Below are 18,071 nucleotides of genomic sequence, written 5' to 3' on the forward strand. Positions count from 1 at the left end.
ACTATTCAGTGGATAAGAAGATGGATGGATGGATGGATGGATGCATGGATGGATGGATGGATACAGAGAGTTGTGGTCACTGGCTCTGTGTCCAGGAGGAGGTCTGGGATGAGTGATGTCCCTCAGGGCTCTGTCTTGGGACTGGTGCTCTTCAATATCTTCATCAATGACACAGAGTGGGATTGACTGCTCCCTCAGGAAGCTTGCAGAAAGCACCAGGCCAAGCTTTGCATTTTGACACAGTAGGATGGGATGCCATCCAGGGTGACCTGGACAAGCTTGAGAGGTGGGCTCCATGAGAACTTAATGAGGTTCAACAAGTCCAAGTTCACCTGGGTGGGGCTGATGCCTTCCCCGTGTCATAAAGAGCCAGACACGGTTAAGAGATAAAGGGTTTTTACCTCAGCATTTAATAAGGATCTTTATGATGCACCACTTCTCCAAGGTGGAATATGCCAAAATGCACACACACAATAGATTGCATATACAATTTTATGAACCTTACAAATTAGCATATCTAAAAAATGATACCCCAATGAGAGGCTTGAATGAACAGCATGATATTCTCCCATCCCAAAGAATTCCCCCCTGGAATCTATGGAAGAATTCCCCCCTAATCTATGGGATGTATTCTAAAGAGGACATTGGTTTCTCAAGATAGCATAGGGCTTTCCAATCTCTAACTACAAGGACTCCAGGATGTTTGGTCTTTTGGACTAACAGAATATCAGGACTATGCTAAATTATCAGATTTATGGAATTACAAGTATGCATGCTAAAAGCATGGATGATATACAAAAGGTATATAAAAGATATATAAAAGAAAAGCCAAAACATCTTCATGGCACCAGGGCAATCCCAGACATGAGTACAGACTGGGAGAGGAACTCACCAAGCATTGAGATGAACTCTGCAGAGAAAGACTTGGGACTCTCGTGGATGAAAAGATGGATATGAGCCAAGAGTGTGGCTCAGAGTCCAGAAAGCCAGCTGCATCCTGGGCTGCATCAAGAGAGGAGTAGACAACAGGTAAAAGGACTGATGATCCATTTCAGTTCAAATCCTCAGGTATTATAAAATGAAATAGCTTTATTCAATAAAAGACCATCTCTATAAGCTTTTCCATTAACATGAATGTTTTGTTAATCATAACCAGCTCCATAATCTTGATTACAGCAAAAAGTATACATTTATACAGGTTAGCAAGATTTAGCTATGTCTTACAAATATTTCTGAAAATATTGAATTACAGTTGTGAGTTTTCAGAACAAGTTTTGGCTGACTTGTTGGAGAAAACCTTTCATTTTTCTTTAAAGCTAGGCTTTTAATCCCCCAAATACTAAGATAATGCTGGCAAAACACCATTTTTAATCTCTCAAGCAGCTTGTCTATTTATCCCAGCATCAGACGAAAAGGACGTGTCAGATTCCAATAATCAAAAACTCATAGAATTGTTGAGATTGGAAAATCACCTTGTTCAACCTCCCTGTTTAGTCAGGGACATACAGGCCAGGTACCCCGAACTATGTGCAGAAGATCTTGGAATATCTCCAAAGATGGAGACTTGTCCTGGGTAAAGAGAAGAAAAGAAGGGTGGAGTATCTAGCAGAGTTTAATTCCATACCTCTTTTTTTTGGGTTTTTTTTTGTATTAATAGTGTTGTTTTTACTGTTAATTTCCCTCATATTACTACCTCATGTAAAGATGTATGTGGACTTATCCTGGAGCATGCTAAGATACATAGACAGGATAGTCCAGCTTGAAGTATCATTACAATAATTGCATATTTTATCAACATAGATATTACAGAAAGTCTCCTAGAGGAGGTTTTAGTTCTAAATATTAGTTATTAAATGGCTGCTGATTTGAACTGAATTTTGAAATATCATTAAACTGATATTCCTTCCTTTCTTTGATTTCTTTGATGTTTAGAGTTACACAAGAATGTTATAAAAGGACAGAGAATGTCTATTATGTGAAGATAACAGGAAAATGAGTAGAAAAAACATAGCCTTCAGAGATATATTTATCTAAAATTGTTTCTAAAAATGTCTGATATAAGTTTTTTTAAATTATGCACAATTTTTTATGATATAAACTAAATTTAGTCATTTAATATAACATAAAATTAGCTGGATATAGAGGACTGCTTCTGTCACATTATACACTTGTTTTGTCTTTCATATAGAGCTCAGCCGTTGGAAAGTGTTAAGAATAATCTAGGAGGCCAGATATGGCTGAACTGGTAATTGCTTCTAGAATCCATACTTAGAGCAGTCAGAAATAGTCGGGAGCTCGATTTTATCTATGTTGCACAAAAATTGAGACAAAGCCAGCCTCAGAGAGATGCAATCTAAATGAAAATGACAGACAACAAGCTGCAAGCACATAGTAAGCATTAAAATGCTTTGGTGTCAGGGTCAGTATTGCAGTTCAAAGTCCAATCCAGTTATCAATTATCATATGTAGACACTTTCCAAGCAACCAGTACAAAAAATTAATTTATACTTCATTCCTTCCTACTGTTTATGGATCTACCTCTGATTAAACACAAAGCTGTTTTCAGGTTATTGTTTTTATTATTTTTTAATCTTGTGAATGTGGTTATTTGTTTATATGTAACATGCAATTAGATGTCAGATGACACTTAGAATCAGAGTTGGCTGAACAAATTTCAGTTAGAATTTTATTAAGATAGTAACATGATTTAAGCTTTATATTAGATCTACTTATTGCTTTAACCTGCAGAATATTTGAAGGATAATTAGGAGAATAGAAATAATTTTGATAGGGTTTTGAGCATTTTTTTTTCTTTACAATTTGTAGACATAACCTAGATAAACCAGAACTAGGAAAAAATCCTCACAAAGGCTTAAGTAATTTGAGATTCCTGAACATTTTAAGGAATGATTTACAGTAATATTTTGCAGAGTATAATAAATAAATTAGGTGAATATGAAAGAACATCTAGCTGTAACTGAAATTTCTTCTTTACACTTTAGTGAGTTTCCTTGCAAACAGGGTCTTCTAAGGGAACTGTATTAAGAAAAGGTCAAGAATTCTTGAAAAACTTCTAAAATTTCAAAAATTATTGTGAATTAAAGAAAATTTTAACACAAAGTGAATCTTCCTCTGTTTATTTAAACATTGTTTGGAATTATAATAATTTCTGTTATGTGAAACAGTTACAGAAGTCACCTCCATTTGGTGGTATTATCCCTTCGGTATTAGCCCAGAATAGCTGTAAAGAGAGGTGCAAAAGATTAACCACAAAACTAACTTTTCTTTCACTAAACTGATGATTATGACTTAGCAAAATTGTTTGGATAAAGTTACTACACTTAATAACTTACAAGAACTAAAGTAGTTTTGAAGATAAGATAACGAGAATTTTGCTTTTCTTTAATAGTAATTTTAATATTCAGGGAAAGTAAAGGGTTTTGAGTTACAGATATCACATATAACTGATTTGTGGTTGACAGTTTAGAGAAAAATACTTTTTTTCTGTTAATAGGAAGAGCTAAAAAAATGTAAGATCCATTCAATGCATAAGGTGTCTAGCACTATCTCCATTGAATTAGGAGTTCCTGTGAAGGTAGATCATGAACAGGAACACTTGTACAGTCCATAAGGGTAGCGTATCAAATCCTTTGTGAATTCTTCCTGTTAACTAAGCTATTTCTCCTAACACCAAGTAAAATTGTGAAGTAAGTTTCTCGATATACTTTCCTGGAGCTTTTAACATCTATGGTTAAAATTTCAAGATGGGAATCAGTGTTTGGTGTATCCTTCTGTGCTATACTCTATCTTGATTTTGACCAATGAAAGAATATGCTACAGGAAAGAAAAATAATCTGACAGTCAGGAATGCTTGATATTTTAGCATTACATTTGTTACCAAACCATCTTAAAGCATAATCTTCACTTATTTTAAGAAGTCCCAGAGGTGTAAAGAGAAAACAAGACTCCACAATCTTGATCAATTAAGACTGTCTAGAAATAGTTCTGAATATTAAGTACACATATTGAAAACATTAAGGTTTCTCAACTCAAAACTTCAGCTAAAGTTAATATACTTTTCATTTTTTAGCAGAGTTTGGAGGCAATAAGACAAAATTTCAGAGAAATTCATATGGTTTTCTTTTTATCAAACTAATGAGCTGAAGCTTTCCACCTCCAGAAGCACTCTTCAACTGCGAGAAAAATATTATTATGTCAATTCTAATAATTTAACAATTTAGTAGTTTGGAGACAAAATAAGATCTGAGAAAAATTTCTGTCTGGATTCAGTCAAATTTTTGCAGTGTCATTGCCATAATCACTGGTAAATTATTAGTGGCAAGTGTTGGTGGCTGCAGGAAACAGTAGGAAGGAACAGAGTTCCTTATAGGCCTTGTTCTTAATCCTTTTTCTCTTCAATACAGAATCAAAAGAGAAATTTCCTTACATTCTTTAATATATTTATGATCTTGAAATCATCCTGATGAAAAACTCTTTTAACACTAATAATAATTTTTTGAGACAGAACATCAAAATAATTCTAAAGTCTCAATGTCTACATTAATAAGGTAATTTTGCCAGTATTACTAAAACCAAAAGGAATTAAAGACCTGATGAGTAAGTTTTTTTTTAACAGAAAACAATAAAAATCCCCAAACAAACATGAACAAAAAAAAATAAAACCCCCACAAACATGCTCTATATTGTTATTCTTTGACTTCTAATTTGAAACACAAGCCTATATATGATCAACTTTTCACTTTCCATTTATATTTCTAGATTTTGTTTTTCATATAGAGCATTTGGGAATGCTATTACCAACTGATCATAAAGGCTAAATACAGAGGATAAAGAATAATTGTCAATGCTTAAAGTAAACCAATACATGCCTTTCCTCTGAGGAATCCACTGCTGTGGTGAATACTGATACATCTTTTGACATTGAAAGTGATGAGTTAGGTGTAATTTCAGATCAAGACAGCAGATTACAAGGTCAGAAGCTATCCACTTGAGATAAATCTTATGTCATCATACAGAACTTAAAATCTCTGATATAGAAATTCAGTAACAGAATGAACAGAGTGTTACTGGTCTTTTTCTTTTTAAATTTATGTCTGAGAGAGGCAATAGTTATGATTTAACTTAAGACAAAAGATAACAGAATAAAATAGGAAGCCAAGCTGGAGCTCTTCTAATGCCTTTAGATCCCAATCCATCCAAATGAGGCTTTCAGCTTCCTGAGTGGACACACATGCTAAAAGCAAACGTTCCATAAACATTCCCAGTGGACCCGAACGTGGTCACAGCCTCAACCACAAGGATCAGACTGATTTACTGTCAGACCAGGTACCTCTGCTGTTTCTTGCCATAGAGAAAGAAACGTTTCGTAGCTAGCTCTGAGGGCAAGAAAAGCCACAGAGTGAATACTCTTAGCAGCTCCAATAGGAATGATAAGACCCACTGCCACTGTTTCTAACAACTGTCTGTGAAAGTCTCCATGTATCTATCAGCTTGTGGTGTATCTGTTTCTGCAGGATTCTGAAATTTATTTGCTTTGTCAATATTTTTTTAAAAGGGAAAGTCAGAAAAAAAAGAGTTTTTTTTAATATATCTATGAAAACAATTAGATTCCAAAATATCTGTTGCAACACTGGCTACATCTTTCCTCCTGAAAATATAAATATCAGATCCTCACTGTACTTTTTGCAACTAAGGGGCTCAAAGGTGTTGCGCTCCCATTAAGGAGAAATCAGATTTCACATCAATAAGTGTAGACAGAGAAGAAACTGCAAGATCAAAAATTGTATCTGTAGCTGTGCAACTACTGAAGAATTTCTCACAGAGACAGTGAAATGTAGTTCACAGGTAATAAAAGGATATTCCCTTCTCTACAAGTAAATCTCAAAAAGCAGGCCAGAAGAACCACAGTCAAGAAACTAAACACAAACAGGTCATAAAGCCCAATAACACATAATCATTGCATGTCAGTACATTGCTGCATTTAGTAACACCAAAATAATTTCTAGCAAAATCTGTACAAGAGTTTCAGTAGTCCAGTCACCTGGCCAGAAAGTCAGGGAAAGAAACACAACACTCATATTTCACTAGGGCCTCAAAATTCCGATTCTGAAGCCAGAATCACCACAAATGAATCACACTGGCATGTCACTCACCATCTACATTACATTCAGTTCTGACTGAAAATGAAGATGATTCAGATGTGTTTAAAATATTTGTCCTTAAGTTACTGTGAAACCACAAAGAAGGACTATAACAAAGATATTCTGGTATAAAACATGTGAAAATCCGTCTTTAGAGCAGTCTCACAGAACAGGAAACATAAAATATTTTTTAATAAAATTTATCTTCTCAATATAAAAATAAAAATTAGAATTAATACAGTGCTAAATAGTTAAAACTTAAACATTGCTAAATCAGTGAAATTCACCAAGTCTGGCACCAAGCTCTTCTAGATGCTGAGTTACAGATTTGGCCACAAACTGGAGACACATGAAGAAGGAATAGTCATGTAATTGTGAAAATTCAAAACAGCCACAGATGCCAGCATATTTTATTTAGCTCAGATCTAGAATCATTGACTTGCTTGCTGAGTTTGCTAGTCAGAGTACTAGCTGACATCAACCGCAGTTTTAACCATTAAATTATCCTTATTCTTATTAGTTTTCTGATCCTTGTTAGTTATATTCCCCTTACTACTCACACCTTCATTAGGAAACATCTTTGGTTTTAGGCTTTACATCTTTGATCTATTTGGATTCATGGTTGTTTGCAACTGCCCTGATAATTTCTTTTGTCTTGTACAACCTCCAGTGCAGACAATCCAGTAGAGTTTGCCTTAAGACAGGTAAGGCTTAATTTTTGTTGTAGAATGCAAGCAGGTTTGCCAGGTGTTTTTGAAGGTGGAAAGAATAACAAACAAGAGACTGAAATAAAACTTTTGCAATGGATAGAGAAATTGGAACATAGGAGCACTCTTTTTTTGTTGGATTTCTACCTTTCCATATGTGGTTTGCCATTAAATGACAAAAAAAAAAACCCAGAGTTTTTAACTGTTTCTTAGTAAGCAGGATATTGATAGTCTCTTTAAACACCAAGAATCTCAGGGTATGATGGAGTATCAGATGACAATCAGGAATGTTTCTTCTCCCATTCATTTCTAAACCCAAGCCAAAACCAAACTCCATTGCTTGTGGTAACACAGGTATAGACAAAACTATCTACAGTAAACCAAACTTCTTCCAGCAGTAACAGATACAGAAATTTATATGTTATGAGTAGAAGGAATAGATTAGATGGATGTGTACATTTTTTCTAATTCTCAGTTGTAACCTTAGACTTCTGATTCCCATTAGATTATCCTTTTGCTAATTTCTACTGGTTCTCTAATGACAAGTTTCCTCCACTCCTCACAGATTTATGCCCTGTGTTCACTAGTACCATCTGTTGGTGAAAACAAACCACAGATTTACCAAACAAATAAACATTACTCTCTAAAATAATTTGGTGACCTGGAAAATGTGTTTTCCTAGAAAACAACCTAGAAACTTTCATGGATTTTTTATCTTTTGTTTTCTGTGATTCTCTCTGCTTCCAAGACTTGTGTAGACAGAACTCATCTAAAACACTTCTGTGGTAGAATCTAAACCAAATACATGGGAAAGTAATTGGAAAGATGGTGGATTGATCTAGTAGAACTCATCTAAAACACTTCTGTGGTAGAATCTAAACCAAATACATGGGAAAGTAGATGGTGGATTGATCTAGTGCTCTTGACAAGCCTGAGAAAATGTCTTAATTTTCTCTCTCAGATTAAATAAGATGACATGTTTAAGTGCCATCAAAATTAAAGTTTTCCTGTACACTTTGACATTAAACTATTTCTCATACATTATAAAAGAGAAAGAATTTTAATATGAAAGTCCTGTAAGTCCTGTAATTCTGAGGAAGGAAGGGAGGCAGGGAGGAAGGAAGGAAGGAAGGAAAGAAGGAAGGAAGGAAGGAAGGAAGGAAGGAAGGAAGGAAGGAAGGAAGGAAGGAAGGAAGGAAGGAAGGAAGGAAGGAAGGAAGTTCTCTGACCTTCACTTGCAGTTTTATGTTTCAGGATAATAAAAAATATTCATCTGTCCAGGAGCTCCATAATATATATATATATATCTGTATGATAGAAACAAATTTTCCAGATGCCAGGAAATAGCAATATTTCCCTCCATTTTATATTTAAATTATTATCTTCTCTTTCTGACTTGAGTAAAAACAATCAGGAAAAACCTGTTAATGATATCATTTTTGAATTAAACTCAGATTGAACCCTTTTGATAGTAAGGTGTTTCCTTTGCTTTGCACAAAAGAGCCATTCTTCCAGTGGTTTCTCTGAGCTCAAGTCTGGCATCCATTTATTTGCACTTTGGCTAGTGAACAACTTATTTTCAACCACAGCACTACATTATACTCTGCACACAAGAAAAACCCAACAACTTAAGAGCATAACAAAAATCCCCAACCCAGCTGACTTGCAGAGATTTCTTCTACCATCCAATTACACCCTTCTGTGTGTAAATTTTAAAACAAATTTATTTTTAAGGACCCTCTAGCCTTACTTCAGTGATGCTCACTACAGTTTAGCAGACTTCAAGGTAACACTAGTAATTTCCTTAACGTTGTATATTTTGAATCAAAAAATTAACTGCTAATGTGATTGAAATATTAGCAAGTTACAGTTTGCATCTTCAGATGTTTTATTATGATTGTACCATATTATAATACTTTTTTTTTCATAAATTCATAATTTTTCTTCTGTCCACTAATATTTCAAGATATTTGCAAGATTATAAAACAACAAAAAACAATCACAAAAAACAATCTGTACTGATTCAGAAAATTATATCCTAACCTTCTATTAAATTGAATTTTATTTTACTGGCTTTAATTTTTTCTCTCCCCTACTACTTAGTGGTATATTATTTAACATATTACTTGTATTATACAACTATTAAATGTGCAGGTATAATTAATGAACTTTTTTTTTTTTGTATATGTGTATTCCTTTGTCAGTTTTCTTCTTATGCAGGTGCCAGTCCTGCAGTAGAACATTCCTCCCTGTGCATGCAATTGTGATTTATATGATTACTTTTGCTAGCCTTCAGCTATTCATATTCCAAGTACCTATTAGCTTTCCTTTACTGAGGATATTAAGAAGCAAATATGTTTGTATATGATTAGTCTTTCAAAACATAGAATCCATCATAAAACAATATAAAATGGCTTTTTTTTTCCTATGATAGAAGAGAGACTGACTGTGTTCAAAGATTTTAGAATGGAAATTCTTTTTAATTAAAATAGAAACCAGACCAAATAATTCAACTAGTCTTCATCTTTTTGCTTAGCCCTTAATGTATTCCTCCTGTATTTGTATGATAAAGACCATTTATTGAGCATCACTACCCAAATTGTACAGTTTTGATGTTGGATCCTACGACTGTCATCCAGTAAGTAACAAACAAAGAGTATCTGTGAGCAGCTGACCAATAAATTGGACTTCATCAAAAATTCAATACCATCCAGCAAAGCATTGGGATATTGCTGGCTTCAGTTTATGGAAAAGGATTTTCACAGACAGTGTGCCAGTCATGCAAAAGGATGGTTGAAAATAACTGTTGGATTGGCATATTAATGATCAGAGGAGACCAATGTAAATATCATGAACTATTGGGAAAGAATAAACTGAGCACTACTACAAGTCCTCATGTGTTCCCAGTGTGCACAGATAAAAATTTTATCACAACAAACAGCATGGTAGTTTGCATGAATTATTAAATCATATGCATACAAGAGGGTTTGTAATTAAACAGAAAGACTTACTGAGGATTATAGTAACTGACAATGTCTAGAGCCTGAAAAGTCCAGCTATAAGTCAAGAAACTAGCATATATGACTGCTTTTAATCTGTTCGACAATTTGTGAGTTATTAATTTATAACATTTTCTGGATATTGCCAAAGTGGAGATGAATGTACAATTAGTCTTTCAGCATGCATATGTCATTAATAAAAAATATTAAGCATATAGCATTATTTATATGCAATCACTTTTATCTGTCACAATAATAATAAGTCCATTATAATAAGCTTTTTAATGCAGAAATTTAGTTTAAATTGATTATGTTGTCCTTTATGCATTATTATGTATGAGTCTCTTTAATATGCCTTCTGTTTTACATTTTTAGCAACAGAACACATGCTCAAAACTCTCAAGGGCTTATTTTGTATTTCAGTGATGAACAATTCAGCCTTAAGGTACTTAATTCAGATTATAAATCCTGTGACATTTGGAATAATACTGGAGGTTCCTTTTCACCCCATTATGTACACAAAGTCTTGGAGTATGCTAATGTGTGCAGAAGGTCAGTAGCTCTGCTTTCTTATTGCCCTCTACCCATAGAGAAAATAAAGAATGTACTTTGTAGAAACAAGTAAAAGTTTTCAATTTTGTTTTCCTTTCATAACCTGAAGTACAGGGAGACATCAAATAGGTTTATATTAGCTCTCTTCTTCCTTACTTATTTTACCTTTTATAATGGATTAAGTTACATTATTCTCCTCCCCTGGTTTGGGACAATACTGAAGATGTTAAATAGTTGACTGCCATTACTTCATTTTAAAAAAAAGGAGTAAGTACACAAGGGTACAAACACTAAAGAAACTAGCCCTGAAATTCTCAGCATGAAACTCCCAAAGGGGAGAAAGTTTTTAATCCCTTTCTGAAATGCCTAGGCCCCAGTATTTATACTGTGAAGTACAGTTTCAGTACTCTAGTGTGACACCAGTCCAAGGTAATTAGCTCTGTCAGGACTGGAACATTTCTGCAGCATATCACAGAATCACATATGTGGCATAACCATGCCACATGAAGAATGAAATCTTTCCATTATGAGGTAGCTATGGGGCAAGCACATAGGAAGATTCCAGCAAGTTCTCCACTTGTGTCTATCTCTGTATAAAAACTTGAGTTTTTTTCCTTGAAAAGTACTGACTACTCTATTTTATACATTTTATGCTTTAAATTGTTTTGATGGGTTCTTGAACAACTATTCAATTACTATATCACACAAAATCAATTACTTGCATTATATATTCTTTATAATGATCATATGCAAATTTATATTCCATTTTTTAAGAAATTTTTTTAACTTTGCGAAGTTCTTTCCCACACCAGTTGTGCAAGTCTCTAGGCCAGTATAATATTAGAAGTCTTAATGTCACTTGGAAGGTCCTAAAAAATTCAGAATCAAGCTCAACAAGACAACACAGACTTTACAATAGGTAAGTTTCTATCTGATACTGAATAGCATTTAGATGTACTCTAACAGCACCTAAACTCTGGTTACCCCCTGTAGATATACAGAAATGTATCAAAAGTAAAATTATTCCAAGCAGCTTTTAGGGTTTTCCTTCTGTACTAATTACAGACAATTAGTGGCCATGATGATAGAATCATGGAATCAATCATACAATTGTTCAATGACTTGGGGTGGAAGGGACCTTAAAGATCAACAAGTTACAGCTCCCTCGCCATGGGCAGGGACACATTCCACTGGACCAGGTTGATCCAAGGTCCCCATCTAACCTGGCCTTGAACATTTCCAGGGAAGGGGTAACCACAATTTCTCTGGATAACTTGTTCCATTTCCTCACCACCGTCAGAATGAAGAATTTCTTTCTAGTACAAATTTAAACCTACTCTCTGCCAATTTAAAGCTGTTTCTCCTTCCCCTATCCTTACATGTTCTTGTGAAAAGTCTCTCTCTGGCTTTCTTCCAGTCCACCTTTTAGCTGAATCTTGCTGTAATGGTCTTCCCAGAGTCTTCCCTTTTCCAGGCTGAGCAACCCCAATGCTCTAAGACTGTCTTAATAGCAGACATGATCCAGTCCTCTGATCATCTTCATGGTCCTCCTCTGGACCTGCTCCAACATGTCCTTGCCCTTCTTATGTTGGAGGCTCCAGTACTCCACATGGTGTCTGACAAAAGTGGAGAAGAGGAACAGAATAACCTCTGTTGACCTGAAGACCAAATTTGGCAGGCATGATTTGCAGTTAGTGAAACCATGTTGGCTCATGTCATCATTTTCAATACATCTTGACATATACTCCAGGAGGATCTGCTCCATGATCTTCCCCGGCACCAAGATGAGACTAACCATTCTGTAGTCCCCAGGTCTTTCTTTCTTCCCTTTTTAAAAGTGGGAATTATATTTCCCCTTTTCCAGACTGCCACAACTTCTTAAATATGATGGATAGTGGCTTAGTCATGTCATCCGCCAGTTCCATCAGGACCCGCTGATGCATCACACCAAGTCCCATGAGGGGACTGCTTAGATGGTCTCAATCTCTCCCACAGTGGTTTACTGTGGCAGACTTCTGCTACAATGTCACCTGTCCTAGACCTCTCTTTGATCCTGACCATAAACTGTCAGTTCATACCTCACCCATCCCCAGGCAGAGGTCCATGATTCCATTTGGTCATTGACAAAGAGGCCCACGCTCCCTCCTTGTCTCTCCTGATTGTCTTAAGGAAATTTTACCTCTAGCTCTGCTGCTCTACAGATGCTGTAATGAATTTAACATTTAGTCTGTCTGTACAGTAATTTCTCTTTTTTCTCCAGCTCTGTGATATCTGTTTAACTCAGATTTAACTCTGAACTGCCTTTTGTTATTAGATTGTGAGGAGCTTAGCAAAAGAAAGCTTTTGCTTTTTGGACATCTGAAGTGCATTGGAATTCAATAACAGCACATTTCCTCTCCTGTTCACAATCCCAAAACTTGGATATGATGCTTTACTTAAAAGATAATATGAACAGTTTCAAATAATTTTTCTATTTGACAAAAAGCCTCACTTATGCAATGAGAAAAGGTGATTCTTTTAATTTTTCAGTATTGCATTGAACTATAGGTGGCATTTTGATTTTTTTTTTTATTTTCTTTTGTATATTTATACCACAGAACATATAACTAGAGCCTATACCTGAAGTCAAGAACAATTATTTATTTTATTTTAATTTGTTAAAGTGCAGGAGCTTTTAAACTCTAATACTATTTCCTTTTGAGGAATAAAACAACTCAACACCCATTTATATTTTACTTTAAAAACAGAGGTATTTCATAACCTTGTATTTTGTAATGTTAAGGGATTAATCATGCTAGCACAATCAAATCAAGTATAATTGAAGAACTGAAGAAGAAATCTTTATCTGTCTGGGTTTATAGGATTTTTTAAAGCAAACAGTTTATGTTCTTGAATAAAATATCTGGCTCACACAGACAAGAAAAAATCTATACGGAAGTCAAAAGATAAAAGTTAGATATCTAAGGAAAAAAATGTGCTTAGTTATACAAGCCAACATTTAAAAATATTATCATGAGTTTTCCTATGTATTTTAATGCAATTCTTTTCCCCACAGTTTTAATTTTATAGGAAAATCAGCTTTGTTTTCATTGTTTACCCGCTTATTTGGAATCTGACACTAAAATAACTCAGCCAAAAGCTTTTTGTTTAGTGTCCTTACACTTAACTAAGCAACATCCACTAGTATCCAAAAGAGATACCTGCTAAAATGGAAATTAATATCCTGTAACTGAAAACTGAGATTACTTCATGCAAGTATTCAGCTATAACATAATGTTAAAAAAATATCTTGCACAATAAGTACTCACTTGTTTGTTGGGCATTTGCTCTTCATTACTTTACAGTGCAAGTATTTCTGTGGCCATTTCCATGCTTCCACACCCATGTATGTGTTAACATAGGAGGGTAAATATCTGTTACCCTTCAGTGAGTCCTGGAACATGAGTACTGAGAGTTTTTTTCTTTCAGTGACTGGAGCAAAGTTCTTCAGTGTAAAACCATCAACTAATTCTGACTGCAAGTTGGATTATGTAGCTAAGTAACTAGTGAGCAGGTATTTCCAGTTCTTCACTGTAGTGTCTCAGGATATATGGCTTCATGTTGTACTTCAGACTTCTAGGTCTTCATCTCAAATGGTGGACTCCCTTTTAACCTACCTGGATACTTAACCACATAAGATTTTCAGAACATTTTCATGGCATTCTTCTCACAGTATCGTCTACATTTCCCCTCCAGTTCTGACCTACATTTAAGATTTTTTGTTATGCTTTTTCTGGGCACACAAGTACTTTCCCTACTTCTGACATCACTGATAAAAGAGAAGCCTAGGAAAGAAGAAGAATTGCTAAGAAAATGCAGTACCAGCCTCACAGTTAAATTACCTCACTAGTCTCTTTTGTGCTAGATATACATCATAGAATGTAGTCTCTTTCTGTTCTGAGTCGAGAATAGTAATGATCAACAGAGGAGAATTTTTGCTTGGTGTTGTCCATCATTATCAGCATTATCAATGTCTCACAAATTACATTCATTAAGCTTTGAATGTGTTGTTGGTGCAAGAAGCAGTCACGAAGCTGCATTCAGAAAATTACAAAAAAATATAATACAGGGAAATCAGTTAAAGGCCTAGAAACCACAGGCAAAACCCCACTCTTATTTCTTCCCTGTTTAAAAGCACTGTCTGAGAAATGGATGGGCTGCAAGTGCTCTACCTAAAAGCTTTTCTTAACAAATCCAGTACTGAGACATTTTTTTACAAGACAGCAATGGTTTTATTTCAGTACTTCATGAATTATGGTAATTGCAAAGAATAATTATTTTAAGGAAAGGAAAAAAATCAAATTTAAAAAGAGACCTTTCCTCCTTCCATTATCTTGGCCACTAACCAGGCATTTATCAGCATGAACTTTAGCATTCATACTTGTGTTGTGTCCTGAAAGAAAATTTTTAATCAATACTAATAGATTTCTGTGAAGCAGAATTTTTTCAGGTAGGAGTTCCTACTTGTTCCTAGTTTGGAGATAAGATCTTTTCTCTTGTTTTTCTCACTTTTTTTCTCTGTTACAAGTATTAGGCATGACACAGGTCTCAACCTGATGATTAGGAAAACACGGACAAAGATACCTAATTAACAAGTGTGTTTGCTGCACTTTGTTGTACTAAACTGAGTTCAGGAATACAAGTCTTAATTTCTCATTCTGATGAAGAGATGTATTTACTAGTGAGGCAAGGAGGTAGAGAGACGGTCTTTACAGTTTGGAATCCTTATTGACAGTTTTACTGTGGACACCAAATTCTGAGACAGATTCTATGTCACTGCACAACTTTAACCATACTTTCTTGGCCTCCAATCAGGTCAGTCTCTTTCTCTGATGAATCCCAAAGTATGGACTATATTGCAGAAAAATTCACTCCCTCCTGACCTTTTCTTCCCAGGCAGGGCATTGATAATTTAACTAAAGGCTGATTCATCACATCTCCATGATAGCAATGTGAAGAAGTCAGGAAGTAGAAGTACAGAACCAAGCAAAAAGAAGAGAAAAAATACAAAACAAACAAACAAACAAACCAAGCCCAAACCCCCAAACCTAAAACCCATCAAGAATAAAAAGTGAAGGTAACCTTATCCAGAGATCCATAGCTGTTACCCACTTGTGAGATGTAATAGGTTATACTCTTCTAGCAGATTTTTAGCTCATGGAAAGCGCTAGGAGACTTGACCTGATTAAGCAGCTTAGGTAAACTGGGCTGGAGATCCATGTTTCTAACATAATCAGCATGTCTATAGAGAATATTTCTATATAAAGGGAAGAAAAGGACAACATCACAGAGAGAGCTGGGGAAGTTTTCTAGGGCATCTGCAGGAACAGCAAGACCAACCACTTTGTGTGACCAGCTATTATCTTCTGGTCAGGTCTCAATGCAAGGCTGCAAAAAGAGAGTTTTGGGACCAGCTGTTTTCAGAAGTAAATGAAATGGTAGAAACCTACTAACTGTTACAAGACTTCGAAAGGATGGAGAACTATTCTGAGCAACAGCTTTCAGAGAAGTTGTGCATAAAATCAAAAGAGAAGTCAGATCCACAGACCTGTAGATCCCCTAGGTCCATGGTGTTTTCCCACCTAAATGATTCTATGATTCTGTAATGCAGAAAACAACCACCATAAAAGAGCAAAATATCACAACCTTGTGATTATGGGCATGGCCATGGAGCATTTCAAAATGTTGTCAATGAAGAGAGAACAGTCTCACGCTATAAAATGAACTTCCTACCAACATCACAGCTCTTCCTCACTTTCTTGCCTTGAGTCACCACAGGGGCTGGGGAGAAGCTGTCTTTCCCATCAATCCATTACAAGATACCCTGAGGCAGCTTTCTTAGGTCAAAGAGAATCAAGATTCCTCTTTTTCAAACATCCACACTTCAATCCTTTGTCCCATGAACTTTTAAAATGTATTTTTTTTTTTTGTCAGATGAAAGAAATATGATCAGCTCTCTTCTTCCTATCTCTTGATTTCCTTTAATTCAAAAGGCTAGATTTCAATGTCTCGAAAGGTATTCATCCTTTGACACAGCTTGGAAAGTCTCCTGTGTGCACTGCCTGCAGGCTAAAGTAATTTCAAGTAAATGGATTTCTTCATAGCCTGAACCAAAAAAGGTAGAAGACAGGAGAAGGTGAGAGTTAGGCACTTAGCTTGTAGTGATTAAATCGTACTTATTTGTGTGGGAGATAAATTATAGAGCTTTGAATAATTTTTTGTCTAGAAAACGGCATGGCTGCCAGGATGCTGATCCTGGGTGAATTTTGGAGATGAGGTAATTATATCTTGGGATGTAGTTTTCCCATCTTTCACATGCAGATGTTTAGGAAATGATTGTCATTAACTGTACATAAAATAACCAAATGATGATGTGACAATGGGAGAACAGAAAGGGTGGGCAGTACTCAAGTAGGAGAGTTAACAGCAGTCTGGAGTCTGTCTAAAGAAATTTGGTTGATAAGAGGCCAATCTGTGTTTATACAGATTCCTATGCAGTTTGTATGGGGTGTACTGAATGGCTCCCTTTTTGGGAACACAACCTGTGAGAGGTAAACAGGGTACTGGTAGGGCAAAAAGTGAAGTGGGAGAAATCCTGAAAATTTCAAGATCCATAGCAGTATCAGTTGGATGGGAAACAGCCCAGCAGAAAGGGTACCATGCAGCCCAACACTTAAATAACCAACCAAACATACTCCTTCACTCTGTTGGCTGTCTTAGCAGAGGAAAAAGAACGAGGGAGAAAATGGGGTTATCTGTTGGAATGGCCACAAGTGAATCATGGATACTCTGTGATGGAGACTTATTAAGAGAGGGGCTAAGTAGAGGATGGCTTGTCACCCTAAAGGCGTATGAAACATTTATCTCTGCCTGCATCCAATTCCACACTAAGCCAGAAAAACAGCTCCTGCAAGACTCTCCCTCTCCATCTAAGGGCAGGAAAAGGGTTATGGGAAACTTATCAGGTTGACTACATTGGTGCTTTTGACAAATCAGAAGGAAAATAATATATGTATGAGTTGAAACGGTCTCAGGTCTGGTGCAGGCTGAAGAAGCAGCATGGGTTGCAGGGTCTGAAAGGGTTATGGTTCACTTTCCTGCCAAAAGCAAAATCAATACTATCAGATAATGACAGTCACTTCACAGCAGGAATAGTCCAAGAACAGGCAAAAACTAGAGGAATGCTGTGGCTGTTCAACACCCCTTACTACCCAAAGTCGGTGGGATAGTATACAGGACAAATGATCACCTAAACCAGTTTTTGAGACCTCAGGATCCAAAATGGCCTGACCAGTTTTGGGAGATTATGACCAAAGTCATTGACCAAAATGGAGTAAATGAATGTGCATGACTTGTGTCATTTTGACCTAAGTCACCTACTATATCTTCTGGCAAGAAAGGGACTGACAATCCCCAGAACTCTTTACATATTCCACATCAGCCAGTACTGGTAAACTTCCCAGCTATTGGGTTATAGAAGTGCAATATAAGTTGCTGTCCCTCATTGCTTTAAGAATAGACAATTTTCATTTTCTGAAGATTAGTCCTCAAAATATAAGTCACCTTCCTTGCTGGACTGCTTTCATTGAGACAGTAGGTGGTGGCTTTTATCT

This window comes from Pyrgilauda ruficollis, unplaced genomic scaffold, assembly GCF_017590135.1.
Source record: "Pyrgilauda ruficollis isolate IOZ18807 unplaced genomic scaffold, ASM1759013v1 scaffold41, whole genome shotgun sequence".
Taxonomy (NCBI): domain Eukaryota; kingdom Metazoa; phylum Chordata; class Aves; order Passeriformes; family Passeridae; genus Pyrgilauda; species Pyrgilauda ruficollis.